The 9,282-nt window shown below is 34.2% G+C and overlaps 2 protein-coding genes across 4 annotated transcripts in view; one reads left to right on the top strand and one right to left on the bottom strand.

The window, feature by feature from the left end:
- LOC116851869 overlaps positions 1-9,282 on the bottom strand; it is a 146,749-nt gene that overhangs the window by 114,108 nt on the left and 23,359 nt on the right. The gene's annotated exons all lie outside the window — the stretch shown is intronic.
- LOC116851870 overlaps positions 6,437-9,282 on the top strand; it is a 195,198-nt gene continuing 192,352 nt past the window's right edge. For all 3 annotated transcript variants that reach the window (XR_004379664.1, XM_032831725.1, XM_032831724.1), the window contains exon 1: positions 6,437-6,976. The gene's annotated coding sequence lies outside the window, so the exon portion shown is untranslated. The remainder of the gene's footprint in view (positions 6,977-9,282) is intronic.

Genomic DNA, 9,282 nt, shown 5'->3' with positions numbered 1-9,282 from the left:
CTCGCTCTCTCTCTCTCTCTCTCTCTCTCTCTCTCTCTCTCTCTCTCTCTCTCTCTCTCTCTCTCTCTTTCTCACATCCGCGATCACCACGGGGAAAGATCGAGGGAGAAGTGCTCGAGGCTTCCGGACGCGCGCGAGAATCTCTCCTGTCCCGCTACGCTATTCAATAATTCAGTTTCCACAGTACGAACGCCCGAGGCCCCTCGACTCCGACTCTTACGCAGGGGATGGCACACTGGTCACCACCTCGACCACGCGGACGCGGCAGCGCACGGGCCGAGCGCGGCGCGCATACTGAGCACGAAAATGCGCGTCTGGTTCCGCTCGCGCCCTTCCTCCGCCGGCCGCTCTCGACCACCCGGTGACGCCAGGACTCCCGATGTTCCGCTCTCGGTTCCGTCCGTTCCGCGGAAACAACGTACGACACTGTGTGTGACGGACTGCCTTTCTGATCGCGCTTCCTCTCCTCGTCGCCGCGCTGTTCTCCCTGCGTTCTTCGCGTCGTTCCTCTTCGTCCATCGACTCTGCCACCCTCTCTTTCTCTCTCTCTCTCCCTTCTTGTCTATCTCTATCTTTCTCTCTCTCTTTCTCTCTCTCTTTCTCGTCCATCTGTGACCGCGACTTTCGGCCACCGTCGACCGGCCGAGACTGACGGGCCGCGACAGCCAGCGCGCCGCGTGCGGGGGTGCTCGTTCGCCGAGCGCGCGACTGCGCCCCCTTTTTCGAGCGTCCTCGCCGAGCTCCCACCCCCGCGCTGGCGAGAACACGGGCGCCGGTAAGGGTTGCGCTGTGCGGCGCGCCCGTCGTCATTAAGTGCCACGTACGATACCCGCGACTAGGGACGTGCGATTTATCAAATTCTATGTATCGCGATGCGATCTTTTTTAAGAATCGCAATAAACGCGATATATCGCATTACAATTTTGTGTCGCAAATATCATTTCGAATCGCACGCAATTTTGTACCGCAAGTGCGATTTTATGTCGCTGACGCAATTTTTAATCTTTAACGGAATCTGACGGAAAATAATGTTTAAATAAATGTTAAACATATTAAAAATAAATAAATAAACTTTTTCTTCGTACTGGATCAAAATATTCTTTGAAACGTCCGCTATAAGAAAACACAAGTTTTACTGTGAAAGAATAATTGAAAATGTAAAAGCATAATAAAGTTCTCTTGAAAACATCACTTAACCTCATTATGCTTTCTATGCGGGGCAAAATGGAAGATATTTTGTAAAACTTGCTTATTTCTGAATCATTAATTTTCGAATGTTTTTTAAAAGTGATTTATTAAGACATGCAATATATAAGGATGTATATTATTGCACGTTTAATTAATTATAATTATTTATTAACAACGTTTTTATCATACTCGTAAAATAAGTCTTTTTATAATATTATCTTTTTCTTCTAAAATATTAATAGCAACCAATATTTGTAGCAATCTTTGGTAATGTACTTCTAAAATATATAAAAATTATATTTAAAAATCATATATAAAAATATAAATAATATAACTTAATATTTTTATATTTATTAGGTTAATTTAATATTGTAATATAATCCCATTATGCCTCTAAATGTATAAATTTAGAATAGATATTATAAAATATCATAAACTGTCGTACAGATATTTTTATACAGATACTTAACTACAATAACAAACTATTTTGATTTGGGTATAGAAAATATTTTTATAATATTCTTTATTTTTGACACATAAATCTTAAAATAAAATTACGCAGCGTTAGAATAAGTTATTTGCATCAATGTATTCTATATGATTCAACAAAGAAAAATATTCTCTAAAAATAATTTTTGTGAGTAGAGAGCACAAAATTGAAAACTACAACATCGAGTAACAAAATATACTTTTGTTTCTTCCGAATGTGGACTTAAATAGATAGATGTTCTACGAATCCGCCAAATAAATATCAACACAAGCGCTTAAAAGCATAGCACGAGTAGAACGGTCGTGTCACGTTTGTAGGAAAGTTGAATTATTAATTTCCGTTGTTCATCGTGTGTGCAATATGATAGTATCTGATGAATGATCGATGTGTAATATTAGATCGTTATATGATACCTACTAAATCTTAAAAAGTAAAAACTTTAAAAAATTACCGTATATGTTGCGTTGATCATCGATACAAAATTATAGCCGCGAAAAATTTCAACAATTCTTATCATCGATACTGATTGAAATATGACTAAAAAAAATGCGAATTATTAATATAAAAAAATGCGAATTATTAATATAAAAAAATTATTTTAAAAAATTATTTTTCTTTTTTATTTAATTATATACACAGAGAAAATATTGTAGTAAAAATTACGACAAAATTATGTTTCTCCTTATAATGTTTTTTGTAAATCTGAGTAGTAAATTTGACAAAAAAATATGTACTTAGTATACGATATAAAAAATATTCAAACAATTACAATAATTTTATAATGAAAAGTCAAACACTTTTGCAAAACACTTTTAAAACACTTTTAAACAATTTATATATCCACAAATCTATCATAAGATCATCATAAACATTAAATTTTGTCAAAATATATATTCTGAATCTTAGTAAATTTATCATTTCAATCAAGAGTATTAAATTGAAACAAAAATCGGTTTGCTTACTGCATAGAGTCGAACTAACTTTTTCTTAGATTTATAAAATTTTATGATACTCTTGTAAAGAAAATAAATTTATAAATGTATGGTAATGAGCTTTTCTCAAATTTGTAATAAACATATTTTAAATATTATTTTTTACCAAGAAAATATTCTTGGTAAAAATATCCTTGTTGAAAATATCCTTTACTTTACAGAAGGGAAGTCAATTAAATAATTGTTTTTCTAAACGATAGAATTTTCTCTGTATGTTCGAGAATTACAAAAAAATTGTTTTAGTAATTCTATATTACAATATTTTCTGCGTGCATAAGAAAACAAAATACGGTCGCATATTAAATATTCAGTATCTAATGTGATATTTTTAATTTTAATATCTGAAATATATCAAAACATGCACGGAAAAAAGATTTGGTTGAATTAACCATATATCTGGTCAAATATGAGCGATCCAGAAATTCCGACTGAAGTAACCCGAATTCTGTTTAAGTTAACAAGATTTTTGGCAGACTAACCAAACAGGTCTGGTTATTTAACCAGACATGTTTAATTAAAATATAATCAGACATGTTTGGTTAGTCTACTAAAAATCTTGTTAACTTAAGCAGAATTCGGATTACTTCAATCGGAATTTCTGGATCATTCATATTCGACCAGATATTTGGTTAATTCAACCACATATTTTTTTTCGTGTGACATACGAAATAAAGAATCTTGAAAAATAGATGTCATACAAAATTCAAATTTGATCGTTAAGAAAATCAAGCAAAGATCTTATCAAATCGTCTTAGGTTAATAGTTTAAAAAAAAAGATAAGAAAATATGTCCAACGTGACAACCTCGGATACTTCCAAATTTCCGGTCGTACTCCAACGAGCATGTCATCTTTTTCGACCGTCAGTCGTGATCGAGACGACGGTAATGGGCACCGCAAAAATTCGCCGTGAAATTCAAACGGGCAATAGGAAATCGAGCAATTCGGGTCGAGAAAACTGGAACGTGCGCGTTCCGCCCACACCTATCGCCGATCGATACTAACACGTCGCTTAGACTACTACTAGCATAATCAATACGGGCTGATATATCTGGAATGAGAGTGAAAGAGCGCTCGTAGGAAACGGAGGAGTTGTAAAGCCGCGCGGAACAGCGGCAATAAATTGTCGTCGACGGACAGCGGGATACAAACTCAAATGGCCGTCGTAAAACAGGCGGTTCTCCCCGGGAGAGAGAAAATTGTCATCCACGGGGAAACATCGCGCTTTGTACGTACGGTCGCGTAAAGCAATGCGACTGCAAGCTGCGTAAAGCAGGCGGCGGAGGAGCCAACGCACTGTACGTGTACAGGGTGCTCGAGAAACGCCGACTTCATTTCAAGAACCGGCGACTTCACGGTGAATTTACAGTCGACTTGGCTCCTTGATGAACAAAGTTTCAAGGGACACACTATTTATTAGTTCCTTTTTTAATATAAGACACCAAATCTATTCCATAATTATATATCTCTGAAATATGAATTTTCGACGAATTTTCAAAGTCGACTTTGTTCCCTAATGAACAAAGTTTGAAGAGAGAGAAGGAGAGAGATATTATTTATCACTTTTTTAATATGATCTTATTAAATAGTTAGTTATGCAAGTATAATTCAATCCACATGGAGTATATTTCGAGAAAAATGAATATAAAGATTTAATACATAATTCAGAAAATATAAATAACATTAAGATTCTCTCTCTTCACAATCGTTGGAAGGAATTAAGCATTGTCAATTTTTTTCTCTTTAATTGTACTTATTGACAGGCTTAATTTTAAAAAAATTGATAAATAAGACACAATTAGTAAAAATGACTAGCAACTAGTAGAAAATAAAAACTGCTTTTTAATTAATTTTAGGTATCCATAAGGCTTACATCTTTTCTGTTTTAAGTAGATAGATATATAGACTAGCCATTGTAAATAAAAAATGAAAAAGCCACAATTTTGTGGGTTGGATTATTCTTGCATAACTACGGCCAAATATCCTTTCATAATTATATTTTTTTGCGGGAAAGTAAAATTTTCCTGCACTCTCTCGAGGGATTTTTAAGGAAAAATCTTTGGAATTATTGCGACAATATATTGTTCGCTAACCGCGATTGTTTTCAAGTTAGTAACAGTTGTTAGTAATTGTTAGTAGTTGTTAGTAACAGTTTAAAGTTCTAATAATTATCGACTGAGTAAAGCGCAGTTTCAGTTTCGATCTGAAATCTTGTCGAGGAAAAGTGATATCAAGTTATATCGTGTAAAAAACGCTTATTGTTACGTTCATCTAGCTCAGAGATATTTCCTTTTCCATCGAGACAGTGTCGCATAATAGCGCAGCGAATATTTTTCTACCCGAAGTGGAAACAAAATTGATATACTTCGGAAACAATACATTCCATTGCCATCCGCCGTCAACGATAGCACCGTTTTACCGACTACGGATAGACTTAAAACAAAATATAAAACAGTTGAATCCCGTCGCATTCGAAGACTCTTATTTGTGTACGTCACGCCACTGTTTTGCTACAAGTACAATTTTGTTATTTTATCCCCTTAATATTTAGCAAAAATCGATAAGACATTAGACTCTTGACCAACCCCCGATATGTAACGTGAAAACTCGAGGCGATATTATTAACCCCGCAAATTTTATCGAACTTGGAAGATATTATGTAGACTATTGTTCTACCTTGATGTTACAAATAATTATTTTATGTCATTTTCTCTATGTTAAATTATCCTTAATATAAAATATTTTTATTTTAGAATTATTTAATATTTAATTCTCTCAAGTATGCATTTACTTTTTTTGTTAATCTCAATAAACAATGTAAGTAATTATGTGTCTCAAATGCAGATAGAATTTTTACGTGATAATAATAATAATAATAACGTGATAGAATAATTTATTTTAACTGCTATTTAATATAATTAATAAATATTAAATTTGTTTAATTAAATTAATTAAATGTTATTAAATAAAATTAATTAAATTAATTAAATATTATTAAATTCATTAAATGATTTAATAAACATTTACAAACAAATATAATTAATGGATAAGTAAAACAAATTCTGTCTCTTTATGATCTCTTTATTGTTATCTTTTTCGTTGGGAATATTGAATATATATTAGCATATCTGAAAATATATGATTTTATGTTGTTTGCGTCCCGGGATTTCGATGCAGCATTCTTCTATTGATATAACATGATTTAAAAAATCTGTTTAAAAAGAATAAAAGAAACGCAATAGTTTAAATATATAAATCAAAGAAATTTAATATTTTATTACGAAACTGTTCTCTGTATATCACTTGAGAGCTTAAATGTAATATTTATTTCATTATAATATTTATTTATTATGAATTATCCAAATATTCTATCCATTAAATTTGTCTTCTTAATTCGTTCAATTGTCAGCAATATATATTAATTATATAATATACTCAGCTATAAAAGTCAAGTACGTGAAATAAGGAAATGCTAAATAATCAAATAACGTTTCTTAAAAAAGTAGGTAAAAAACAATATCTTTAATTCTCATCTCTTCTATTTTTCTTTTTTCAGCGTTGGAAGTTTTGATGACAATTGTAACTTTTAACCTTTAGACTGCCGGGAAAGTCACAAAAGTGGCTTTATAGCCACAAAAGTGGCTTTCCCAGCAGTCTAAATGTTAAAAGAACTGATAAGAGAAAAAAGACAAAGATAACAAAGATTCCGTCTTTACAACGAAATAAAGAATACATGTTGATTAACGAGATGTAGGCAGGAGTATTAGATTAAGTATTTTAGAGGAGTCGACGAAATATCTTCCGCATAAAATATAATGTAACACTCGCGCGGCAATGGGAAAGTGCACATCGCGCAACAGTACCAAAACAATAGGCAAGAAATGTAAACATATCTCCACTCATCAAGCGTCAACTGTCGTCTCTCGTAACTGAAGGCCGAGTCACAACAATCAAAACATTCCGGACCTTCGAGCAGGTCGAACATACTCTCGTGCGTCACGCGTTTTCCCAAGTTTTTCCATTACGTTCCGAGTCGGCGAGCATTATACATACTGCGGAGCACGTGGTCGTTGTATTATTTATCATTTCCGTCGGTTGACTGAAATATATCGTCGGCTCTTAAACATTTAATCGAGCTGACGTCGGCGTCGCATTAATTATAACGTGTTTCGTCGACCGAATTGCGTAATACCAACGCGAGTGTCAGTGTCAGTGTCAAGATAGAGCAGCCATGCTGGATTGGGAAGTCAGGATGGAGGACGCAGGACATCTGGACGTATAAGCAGCGATACAGCGACATATTTCAGGGTATGTTGAATAATTTCTATTTTTATAACGATCGTTTTCGACGGATTTATCAAGAGTAAAGAGATACCCGAGTCGAAATTTAGCCCGGTATTCATAGTCCATCATCATTTGACAATTTGAATTTGACAAGCAATTATAGCTTCATGAAACCATTATTCATCAATTTGTATGCTTGTTTTATTTTATACAAGAAATATATTGATCTAAACAGTCGAGTAAAATGGTTCATGAATATGAATCTGTAGCTAATCATGTTCTCACAATCAAAGATTGTAAATAATTCACAACTATGAATACCGGCATTAGAATTTAATGTAAGTTTTATATTGCTGATTGTTCTGTTTATCTAATAATGCTTATTAGGTTGTAAATCCCATTTTGAATTTACTCACGCCTTGTTTGCGTTTTTGTTTATCCTTATTATTGTTGTAAATTAAATTAAAATTTCTATCAGTAAACAGCATTATTAGGCACATAATTATCTTTGCCTTTACAGCTTCTTATCAGTTCTTTTAAGAACTATAATTCTCATTGAAACTTCCAACGCTAAAAACAAAAAGAAAAATAAATAAGGAAGAGATGAGAATTAATATTTATTTGATATTGTTTTTTACGTACTTTTCCATCATATCTTATTTGATCATTTAATATTTTCTTACCTCATATATTCGACTTCTATAACTGAGTATGTTATATAATTAATAAATATTACTGATAATTGAACAAAAATTTAATGCAAATAGAATATTCGGACAATTCACAAATTATAATAAATATAAGCAAATACAAAAAAAATTAGATATATTTTGTATTTTATTTTTCAAAATTCTTTAAAGAAAACAGCAGTATAAAGAGAAAATCTAGATCTATGTTTATTTTAAAAAAAGAAACTCATCCTGTGGGGAAAATCGCACAATCATTTTAAATCATCATTGAAGAGATTAAATAAACATTATTAATTAAGACAAGTAAATAAAAATATTATATAATTAAATAATTATATAATGCTATATAATATTGCATAATTGGTTAAATAAATATTACATAATTAAATAAATATGAAATAATTCTTGAACAAGTGCTTCTTCAAGCTTCTTCAACATTGAGAAAAAGGCAGTGTGCAATTATTTGCAGCATCCAGGTAGGACAACAGCTTATATAACATTATATTGGGGATTCCCATGTAGATAATCAAGTATTTACAAGATTTTTATTCTTATCAGTCTCTACTTAACATAGTAAGCTATTGAGTAGCAGCTTTAGATAGCACTGCTTAAACTAGCAAGGTTGAATAGCAATTGAGATACTGCGTGATATATAAACAGTTTTTTTCTCCTAATGTTGTTGTAGTAAGATATTCAAATCATTATATCGTTGACTAAACCATGGAGATAAGAAATAACAAGAAGAAGGATATTTCCCCTTGGCCTGTCTAAACAGACGTAAGAGGGGAACAATATGCGCCATATTGATGTGGTTTATCAAAGCGCGACAATAAAATACAAAACGCCATATTACTGTGGCCAACCAATCACATAGCATACTTACCCTCACTACCTAAAAAGCTTTACACTCCCTCCTGTTATTTCTTATCTCCATGGGCTAAACAATGAAAGCTTTATCTGTAGACTGTCAAATGTGTTTTGAAATACTCGATTACACATATGGGCCTCCTAATATCTCAAGATTCTCCATCGACCCTTCAAGTTCGAGGGAATTAGCAGGGTCGATGTAGAACGAAAATTTCGACTCGGGGAACGATAATGTTATTCAAGAGCTGATCGGATCGCGAGAGCTATGAGCACCGAACATTCGCCGTTGGAAATAATTCCACGCGATATAGCGGACTGGCTACGGCATTTCTGGCGCACGCTACGAATCCGTTTTATGGAACTAAACCGGTTCCGTTAACGAAAAACCATTTCTGCGCGCACGTGAGGCGCGAGAATGGCTCGCGGGTGGATTTCGCCACCGTGCTCCTGACGTCATAATCTTGACGTGATGGATGTGCGTATTGCGGAGCTTTAACGGCGCGCTTGTTAAAAGCCTTGCTCTTTACTCGCGTTTAGCGACCTGTATCCGCGCGCACCGTCACGCAGGGAGGACAAACGGCACACTCCAGCGCAGCTTCCGTCACCTGTTGCATAATCTCGTTCCCTTGGCGTGCGCGCACAATCCATCGATCGAAAATGAAAAGACGCTGCACCATAAACGAGCGTGACTTGCGCGCTGCTGAGCGGGTGTTCGCGATGAAACCGGGAGATCAGCTCTCTCTCTCTCTCTCTCTCTCTCTCTCTCTCTCTCTC

This window comes from Odontomachus brunneus, unplaced genomic scaffold, assembly GCF_010583005.1.
Source record: "Odontomachus brunneus isolate Ranch 3 - 2012 unplaced genomic scaffold, Obru_v1 Obru_scaffold_195, whole genome shotgun sequence".
NCBI classification, from domain to species: Eukaryota; Metazoa; Arthropoda; class Insecta; order Hymenoptera; family Formicidae; genus Odontomachus; species Odontomachus brunneus.
Note: the sequence above shows the minus strand (reverse complement) of the source record. Positions and strands in the feature narration are given on the sequence as shown.